This window comes from Oryx dammah, unplaced genomic scaffold, assembly GCF_014754425.2.
Source record: "Oryx dammah isolate SB20612 unplaced genomic scaffold, SCBI_Odam_1.1 HiC_scaffold_21, whole genome shotgun sequence".
Lineage (NCBI taxonomy): Eukaryota > Metazoa > Chordata > Mammalia > Artiodactyla > Bovidae > Oryx > Oryx dammah.
The window spans coordinates 52,833,051-52,842,253 of record NW_024070205.1 but is presented as its reverse complement, the minus strand read 5'-3'; the positions used below and the strand labels follow the sequence as shown (position 1 = coordinate 52,842,253).

Here is a 9,203-nt window from a genome sequence, read left to right as displayed (position 1 = left end):
TCCCAAATGTTGCTCAAAGATTCACCATGGTTGGGAAATGAAGGAAATGATTTCTCAGGTTCTATAGCTGGAAAGATTGAAGGCAGGAGGAAAAGGGGGCGACCAAGAATAAGATGGTTGGATGGCATCACCGAATCAATGGACATGAGTTTGAGTAAACTCCGGGGGATAGTGAAGGACAGGGAAGCCTGGTGTGCTGCAGTGCCATGGGGTCGCAAAGAGTTGGACACGAGTTAGCAACTGAACAGCATCAACAATACTTGTTAACATAGAGACAGCCTTGTATAGGGGTATAAAAGAACATCCCTCCTGGTAAAGAGATTATATTAGATTGAACCATATGAAATAGCTTTTTTTTTTTTTGTAGATCAGAAAGGGCTAAATATCAATTTCATAAGGTTCCACCTAAGTCAAGGGAAAGAGTGGAGAATCAAGGGCAGAATGGGCATCTGTGGGTTGTGTTCCTTTCTTCGTTATGGGTTGGCGATAATACAGGTAGTTTTAACTTGGCAATGAGTGGTTGGCTGAAAGCCTGCTTCTTCCTTGCTTGCTGCTGCTGCATAGAGAGAGGCTTATGTGTGTTCGTAGTGAATAGTCATGGAAGAGTTAGAATGTATTAGTGGTAAGAAACAGAAAACCCAGCTTCATAGATACTGTTTTCCTAACAAGCAGCCTGGATGTGGTAGCTCTAGAGCTGGATGAGCAGTTCCATGACGCCAAGGGCTCTGAGCTGGAGTCTCTGCTTATTCTCCTGGCCTTCTCCTCCCAGTTTACCGGATGGCTGCAGCAGCTCCAGGCATCACATCCCTGAGAATTGATGTCCAAAGGCAGGAACTGAGAGTGGGCTCGGGGGTGGGCAGGACAGTGAGTGAACTCTCTGCCTGGACCTCTTTTCCCTTCAGGGAGCAAAATCTTTCGCAGAAATACACCTCCCCAGCAGATTTGCTCTTTGTCTTAGCCACCAGAGTTTGTTATGAATCCACTCATTAAATAATCTGGAAAAGGGAAGTATGTTTATTAATCTTAGTTTAAACCAGCTATGATTCATGGCCTGAAACTGGGCATATTTCCAAGCAAGCTAAATTGAGACTCCATCAGCCAGGAAGAAGGAATAGAGAAAATGGACCATGGGTAGATAAGTCATACTGTTTCCTCCAAGTGATTAAGATGCTTTCTGTTGGTAAATGACTGTTGAGAACATCTTTTATTTTCACCTGCCGGACATCCACTGGGCCTCCTTCAGTGGTACTCACTGGTTTTCCTCTGGCTGTGGAGGGAGGGGGAAGGGACCCTTTCCCAAATTTCCGCAAGTGGGAACATGATCTGAGGATAAATTTCAGGACTTCTGTTTGAACTGTTAGGAAAAGACATGTTCTACTTACCCTGGAGTCTGAGAAGATAGCATGCCAGTTAAAACTGATGGTGGTGATTTTGCCTGCCTGCCTGAATGCTAACATGCTAACAGAATGCTAACAGGAATGCTAACATGCTAATACAGTGAATACATACAATGATACACGCTAACACAATGAATGCCACTTGACTACCTTTCTTTTTTCTATTGCAGTGCATGACTTGTGGGATCTTAGTTCCCTGACCAGGGGTTGGACCCACACCCTTGGCAGTGAAAGTATAGAGTCCTAACTATTGGACTGCCAGAAGATTCCCATGAATGACACACAGTGCTAACACAGAGGAAAGAAAAATGGAAAGATAGTGAGAAGCTTGGTCCAAATGGAACTGAGCCCCTGTATGCAGTTATGACTGATTTATACTGAGACTATTCAGTTACATGACCTAATAAATTTGTCACCTACTCCCTCCCCGCCCCCCCCAGCCCCCCAGCACTCCCCTGGTCATTTTTTCATAGAAGCTAATTTGAATTGTGAAAGATTCCTGCTAGGTGTCAGTCTCTAGCCTTGAGGTGTTACAAGTGATAGACTTTATTATTTATTTGTTTTTATGTTTAGAGTTTTTAGCTGTCAGGCATGTGGGATCTTAGTTCCCTCACCAGGGATTGAGTTCCCTGCACCACTTACTTTGGAAAGCTAAGTCTTAACCACTGGACTGCCAGGGAAGTGTCCAAGTGATAGACTTTAAAATGTACCATCTAAGGTAGAATGGAAAGTCAGGCAGGATCTGTACCCCTGGCTGAGAAGTTAGCTGTCTTTGTTACGTTCTAACAAGGCACCTGGTTAAATTGTTGCCCATTCTTTCTTGGAACTCAGAGCATGTGCCATTTGAGACTGGAATCATTAAAGTCCTTGTAGAATGTCTTAGCCTGTGGAATGTGTTGGCTGCTTCTTAAAGTGCTCAGTGAGTTTTTTGTGAGAAAGAGACAAGTTTCTTTCAAAGTTGGTCCATCTAGAAGTAGAAAAAGAGGAAAAATATGTCGACAAAAAAGGTCTTTTCTGCCTTTCATAACTGAGAACCAGGTGAAGTTATACCTTGTAAGAGCGGAAGAGGTGAGTTCTCTGCCTTATGATGAAGTTTGTCCCAGCAAAAGCAGGAAGACTAGAAACAGAATAGAGGAGAAGACAAACCAGGAAGGAGCCTGAGCTTGACTGCAGCTTATCCTCATGGTCATCAAAAGACATCACGGTGGAGGGAAAATACAAGCCACAGGATGGGAGAAGATATTACGGCACATATAACTGACAAAGAGCTCATATCTGGAGCTCCTATAAGCAAATGAGAGACAAACCAACAGGAAAGTGGGCAGGATTGATAAACAGGCCTTCACAAAAGGGACTATCCAAATAAATACGAGAAAACGCTCAACCTCATCTGTCATGAGAGAAATGCAATGAAAACAAATAGGAGATCCCACTATAGGTTCTGCCAGAACAGCTAAAATAAAGAAGACAGATCATATCCATGTTGTTGAGGAACTTTTGGAGCCCACAGACACTTCTGGTAGGAATGTAAGTAGGTGGTTTGGAAAAGCATGGTATTATCCATTAGAATTGAATGTGTGCGTCTCTTATTACCAAACAGTTCCACTCCTAGATATATGAGTGCATATATACCAAAAGGTGCAACAATATTCTTAGCAGCATTGTTTGTAACAGTCCCAAATTGGAAAACTTTCAACACCGAATGGGTAAATAATTGCAATGAACTCTGGTCCAATGAACACAATCACACTATTGCCAGTGTCACCGGGAGGACTAAATCTGATAGATATAATTTTGAGTGAAGAAGCTTGACATAATACATCCTGTAGGGTCCCATTTACGTAAGCTTTGAAATAAGCAGAAACAAGCTACGGCGTTAGAAATGAGGTGAATGGAGACCCTGGGAAAATGGGAGAAGGTCTGACTGGGATGGCACACAAGGGGCTTCCGAGAGCCCTGATGTCCTGTTTCTTGACCTGGCATTGGTTACACTGGTGTGCTCACTTTGTGATCATTCGTGTGTGATTTCAGCATTTTTCTATCAATAACATTAAAAAAAATCTTCTAATCAAAGGCTATGGAAGAAGAGAGACGGTTGTGAGAGTGCAAATCAATGATTCATTAAAATAATAATTATCCCCTGGCTGCTGGTTGAGAGGCAGCTTTGCTGAACCTTCCCTTTCCAGGTTCTGGTTTGGAATTTCACTGATGCAGAGGAGAAAGTGGAGGCCATTAAGCTGAAAAGCAGGGAGAGCCCTCAAGCTGCTGCTAAGAAACCAAACTCCCAGGCCAGAGTTTAGATTAAGGACAATATCTCTTGCTTTGGTTAATATTCCATGAAATGACCAAATGCAAATGGAAAGAGTAGTAAGTAGTGAGCTTCTGAGGGATTTCTTTTGCTGGAGAAATCTCAGCATGGCCAAAGGGGCTTGTGATTGCTCAGCCCTGCTGCTGCTAAGTCTCTTCAGTCATGTCTGACTCTGTGTGACCCCAGAGCCAACAGCCCACCAGGCTCCTCTGTCCCTGGGATTCTCCAGGCAAGAATACTAGAGTGGGTTGTCATTTCCTTCTTCCTGAGGTGAGCCCAAATTCTGCAACCGGCACCATCTGGAAGTGAGTCCTCCCCAGCATCTCTCCTTAGATGGGAATGGGGGACACCGGGCAGAGGAGATTCTCTCAGAGCAGAACTGGGGTTGTCAAATGGGCTGGCAAGGACCTCACTCACTGCTAGCCCACGAGTCCTTACTGTTTTTGTCCAGCAGAGCACAGTAAAGTCAGAGGGCTGCTCATCATAGCCTGTTTCCCCTTCTCATTTCCAAATGAGACATTTATTGTATTATCCTATTTTCTTTTCACTATTTACAAGAACACTGCTGTATATGTTGGGAATGTTCATGTCTGTCATTTAGTTTAAAGGATGTCAAACTCTAGCTGCTATATCCAGACCTCATTGAGAGGAATGCACATGACTTAGAGATCCTGGTCTTGGACCTGGGTATAAAAATGGCATAATTTGGATTGTTTATGACTGGAGAGGGTGTGATTTAATTTTTAGATGTATGTGGTTTGGTTATATTATGTTATGGATAGAGATTATATTATATAGAAAATAGATTATAGAAATTATACAAATGGAAAGAAGGTTATATAGGGATAATAGGAGGGTAGGGATGGACTGTAGGATGCATTTGTTATTTTTGTCTTCCTAGTTATCAATTTCCTCTTCCTAGGTAATAGCATGCTGATATTCTTTTGAAGAACTGTCCTCTTCTCAGTTCTCAGACTAGTGGTTTACCCTTTTCTCTTAACCACAGTGGTTGATTCAGAGATAGCCCCGTGACTGAAGTCAGGGGCTCAGCCATGAGATTCAATTTCTGAACTTTTGAGAATCTCCTGGGAGAGAGAAGCTTCTTTTGCACTGGTGGTGTTACAGTGATAGGATGTGAGCTTGGAGCCATTGGAGAACTGTCCTGCATTGCATAAGAAGTGTCTGTCTAAATGTAGCCAGTAGAGATGAAACCAGGGCAGGAGATGGAGAGAGGCCAAGTTTGATGTCCTCAATCAAGCTCTGATGACAATTACTCTCCTGTACCCTTTCACTGTGTGAGCCACAAATATGAGATACTTGGCCTACGACCATGTGATTCAGTTTCTGAAACTTGTAACTGAAAATCCTGTAGTCATGATCAGCTATGGGAAATGTATAAACACCTCCATATGCTTTGGGTTTGTTTGGTGCTCTGCACCCTTTGTTAACTGAAAGGGAGGAGAGTGACTTTTACTGAAACAGCTATCTTTCGGGAATTAACGCAGTAAAGGGAAGACCTAGTTGAATATGTTCCTCTGTTCAAAGTTTGGCATCCAAGGCCTGAGGGGACTTGCGCTTCCGCATGTCACTGGCATACCGCTTGGTACTATGAACCTCCCTTCCCTCTCCTCCCGGGTGAATGACATCCGGCCTCCCACAGTCCGGGTCCCCATCCTGAACTTCAGCTGAGACAGTCCATCGGGGCATGCGTGTCACAATGGTGGTGGCATGTTCTGCTCCACACATGCATGTGTGACAGCAGCATGTTCCACACATGTTTGGGGGGGGGATGGAGGGCTGTAGGTTTGCCAGCCACGACCATGAAACCTAGGATGACATGAGATATGGCAAGACTAGTGGCGCTCAAGGTTAGGGTTCTGTGGGCTAATGCACAAGGGCTAAACAGTGAGACTAAAGAGTGAGGGCTCCAAGGGCAGTGAGTGGAAGGAGCCAAAGGCCAAGTAGAAGAGGTACCAGAATTAGGAGCCAGGAAGCAGAGAACAAGAGTCAGGAACCAGCAAGACTGAGAAGACAGGAGGCAGGGCTTCTCCGAGGAGACACTGGGCAGGCTGGCCGTGTCCTAGGGGATGGTGTTCGTGTTGCTCAGGGCTACTGTGAAGGGTCTCCCTGAGCTCCATGCTAAGGTATCCACTAAGAGGCCTGGAGGGCACTTAGGTGTCCCTCTGTCTCTGCTTCAGCTGAGGGGCTTGTGTCTGACCCTACAGGTCAGAGGTCAGAGGGGAGGCACAGCAGATTCATTTGACAGTTATCTCTCCTGCATTTTCTATTAAGAATTTTGTTTCTTCAGGCTATACTCTGATACAAATTGAAAGGTTTAAACTTAAAAAAAATGTTTTTTCGTATCTTCAAGTAAGCTTATTTACAAAATAGAAATAGATCCACAGACATAGAAAACAAACTTATGATTACAGAAGGGGAAAGCAGGGGAGGAATAAATTAGGATGAATTGAAATACACACACACACACACACACACATATATATATATAAAATAGGTCCAACAAGGTCCTAGTGTTTAGCATGGGGAACTATACTCAATAATTTGTAATAACCTGTAAGGATTATTATGAAAAAGAATGTATATATATATATATATATAATTTATATATATTGGGTGGCTCAGACAGTAAAGATATCCCCTGGAGAAGGGAATGGCTACCCACTCCAGTATTCTTTTTTTTCTTTAGAAAGTATCCATATGTATAAATAAATGTATACTATATTTAAAAGGCAGCAGCACTCTTCTCATCCCTATTTCTTCTTTCTCTCATAATGTGCAGCAGCAGGTAGAAAGATCTCTCGAAGGTTGCTCCAGTGCCCATGGGAGTGGATGTTCTGGTAAGCCTGGGGCTCTGCTGATCGGGGTCTGGCCATGTGGCGGCGGTGCTGGCACTGCTCAGTTGCCTTTGTACCGCTTGTTAGTGATCTGGTTGGTGGTGGTCAGGTACAGACAGAAGCACAGGTAGCTCCCCAGGAGGAAGCTCAGCACCACGACAAAGCCCACCAGGAAGAGGATCCTTGGGAAGGTCAGGAACAGGTACTGAATAGGGAAGACAGGGTCAACAACCTACAAGTGTCAGAGGTCATCGATGTAAGTCTCCAGGTACAAGTCTGACATCACCACCAGCTGGACCAGGTGCTCCCCATGGCCATGGTGGCAGCCGAGACTGTCAACGTCAAGAGGTAGGAGAGGAAATACCGGGTGCTCCAGGCCCTGATGCAGTTTTTCACTCACACACTGCTGCTGCTAAGTCACTTCAGTCGGGTCCGACTCTGTACGACCGTATAGACGGCAGCCCACCAGTGATGGTCAAACTGGTGCACACATCGGTTACACACCTGGTGCTTGGACCACGCTGGTTTCCTTAACTCACAAGCAGGGCACCTCTTGTTCTTTGGGAACATCATTTCATCGAGTGCATAAACTTGAACAGTAATTTGCTTTTCTTATGGTACCAGGGTTGGTTACACAACTAAGGGCAAAACAAAAACAAAAAACAGGTTTACAATCAGCAGTAGATAAGACAGAAAAATGTAATGCAAAGAGATCTCCAGCTCTTGACAGAGGCTAGATATTTCCCAGGTGTATTTGGTATAAACCATCCCTTGCAAGACCGGGCTTCCCTTGTAGCTCAGTCAGTAAAGAATTTGCCTGCAGTGCAGGAGACCTGGGTTCGATCCCTGGGTTGGGAAGATCCCCTGGAGAAGGAAATGGCAACCCACTCCAGTATCCTTGCCTGGAAAATCTCATGGACAGAGGAACCTGGTGGATTGCAGTCCATGGGGTCGCAAAGAGTCGGGCATGACTGATCGACTAACACATACACACATCCCTTGCAAGATGAGATGCAGGATAACAAAGGTGTAGTTTCTTGTATGGAAGAGGTAATGAAGCACTCTTAGCATGGGTCTCTGAAGACATTCAGGAATTATATGTGAAAATATCTGTGCTCCTCAGCTGATTAGGCCTTGCAAGTAATGGGTTTTTGAGCCAATGCAGATCATTACAAAACCAACCAGCACCATAGCCAGGTAGAGCAAGAAGAGAGCCAGAGAGTCCATCCTGGGGATATTTCTTTGGTCTGGAGAGCTTTCAGCCAGCAGCCCTGGCATTCCTCCTCCAAACTCAAATGGCATCTCCTCTTGTGCAGTGCCGTGCGCCTGGCACAACAGCTAACACCTAAAGTTTTCCCCTAGGGGCTGGATCTGGTGCCAGGATTGGTTAGCAACCAGCTGCCTCGGGCTGGCACCTCCAGGGCGTGTCCCCAGACCCACTCCAGTATTCTTGCCTGGAGCATTCTATGGACAGAGGAGACTGGTGGGCTACAGTGCATGGGATCACAGAGAATCAGACACGACTGAGTGACTTTCACTCATTTACTCCCTCCCTCATATATAACTGGGCTTCCCTGGTGGCTCAGACGGTAAAGCGTCTGCTTGTAATGTGGGAGAAGTCGGGAAGATCCCCTGGAGAAAGAAATGGCAACCCATTTCAGTACTCTTGCCTGGAAAGTTTCATGGACATAGGAGCCTGGTAGGCTACAGTCCATGGGGTCGCAAAGAGTTGGACATGACTGAGCAACTGAACAAAGTTGATTTACAATGTTTGAGGTATATAGCAAAGTGAATCACATATTCTTTTTCAGATTTTTTTCCATTATAGGTTATTACAAGATATTGAATATAGTGCCCTGTGCTGTACAGTAGGTCCTTGTTTATTTTATGTATAGTAGTGTGTATCTGTTAATTCCAAATTTCCAATTTATCCCTCCTCTCACCTTCCCCTTTGGTAACCATATGTTTATTTTTGATGTATGTGAGAGTATGACCTCATCTTAGCTCTATTATACCTGCAAAGATCCTATTTCCTAATAAGATCACATTTTCAGGTACTGGGTACAGTTCCCTTTGGGCTTCTCAGGTGCCTCAGTGCTAAAGAATCCGTCTGCCAGTGCAGTAGATCTGCGTTTGACCCTTGGGTCAGAAAGATCCCCTGGAGAAAGAAATGGCCCCCTGCTCTAGTGTTGTTGCCTGGGAAATCCCATGGACAAAGGAGCCTGGAGGGCTGCAGTCCATGGGGTCCCTAAAAGAGTCAGACAAGACTGAGCGACTAATCAGCATGGTTCCCTTACAGGTCCTGGTGCAGTTGGAACGTCAGCATTATCTTTTTGGGAGACACAGTTGAACCTGCTGTTTGCAATGCCTGCTAAGCAAATAGTTGGTGACTAAATTATTTGCTGAAGGAATAAATAAAATGAATGACATGATTGGATACAAGATGTGCACATGGTTTTTTGAGACTACTGTGGATCTGAAATGCTGGGTAGAGGAGTTTGGACAATGCTATAGGATGATAAAGCTTGTTGAGAAACACTGAGTTGATTTTATAGGGTCAAGCAAGGGAGAATTGTAGCTTATAGCTTGAGATTTAAGAATTCTAGATTTTCAGTCTATCTAAAGATGCCACCAGACTTTTGT

The 9,203-nt window shown here is 44.5% G+C and overlaps 1 pseudogene; it reads right to left on the bottom strand.

Moving 5' to 3' along the window:
• Positions 1–6,395: 6,395 nt before the first annotated feature.
• LOC120880366 lies at positions 6,396–7,787 on the bottom strand (annotated as a pseudogene).
• Between the last annotated feature and the right edge of the window lie 1,416 nt (positions 7,788–9,203).